A 950-nucleotide genomic window follows, 5' to 3' on the forward strand; every position below is an offset into this window, starting at 1 on the left:
ATTCTTGCAAAATAGAGGGTTGGTGAAGATCTCTGATGGATTGGGAAAAGTAGGCCACATTCAGTCTTCGCCAGCCAGTCCTCCTTGAATCATTTTGCATGATAAATCATAATCATGTGGAATGAGTCATTTTACATTCATATCATATATTAATTTCTAAATATAGCTACATGTTGAACATTTATAACATGCCAGAAGGAGACAAGATACTGGCAGAAGTAAAGCTGTGGGTACCGGGCGTGAGTCGTGCTTCGGTAGCTCAGTTGGTAGAGCACTTGCCCGTGAAAGGCAAAGGTCCCGAGTTCAAGTCTCGGTCGGGCACACAGTTTTAATCTGCCAGGAAGTTTCATTTATAACATGCTTTATGCTTTAGTTTTTTAATGTACAGATGCGAGTTAGTAACTTCTACCTACTGTCTTTTACACATTAAAATAACAGAAATTCTTCTCCGTAATAGAATGAGTTGTCAAGGAGAAGCTTACAATGAAACAAATACCCCTAGCTGCATAGAGGCGTTGGTATAAGTCAACGGGGACAGTTGAAAATGTGTGCCCCGACCAGGACTCGAACCTGGGATCTCCTGCTTACGTGGCAGATGCTCTATCCATCTGAGCCACCGAGGACACAGAGGATAGCGCGACTGCAGGGACTTATCTCTGGCATGCCTCCTGTGAGACCCACATTCCCAACTTATTGTCCCGCACTACATTCATAGTGCCCCTGCCCATTATACTGATTACTCGCAGTTTTTTGCTGATTCCCATAAGAGTTCGGGCACTGTGAATATAGTGCAGGACAATAAGTTCTCCATCTCAAAATCACATGATTTTTTCAGTCATTTCCCCAGTGTTTGCAGACTGATGTGAATAGTGAAAGAGAATACATTATTGAAGAATAAAACCTCTGTTACATGTATCTATTGTGTTTGATCTCCTCCATGCCAACCAGCA

The 950-nt window shown here is 42.4% G+C and overlaps 1 non-coding gene across 1 annotated transcript; it reads right to left on the bottom strand.

The window, feature by feature from the left end:
• Positions 1-549: 549 nt before the first annotated feature.
• On the bottom strand, positions 550-623 carry Trnat-cgu (transfer RNA threonine (anticodon CGU)). The gene has a single exon. It is a non-coding gene; the product is annotated as a tRNA-Thr (tRNA).
• Between the last annotated feature and the right edge of the window lie 327 nt (positions 624-950).

This window comes from Schistocerca nitens, chromosome 12, assembly GCF_023898315.1.
Source record: "Schistocerca nitens isolate TAMUIC-IGC-003100 chromosome 12, iqSchNite1.1, whole genome shotgun sequence".
NCBI classification, from domain to species: domain Eukaryota; kingdom Metazoa; phylum Arthropoda; class Insecta; order Orthoptera; family Acrididae; genus Schistocerca; species Schistocerca nitens.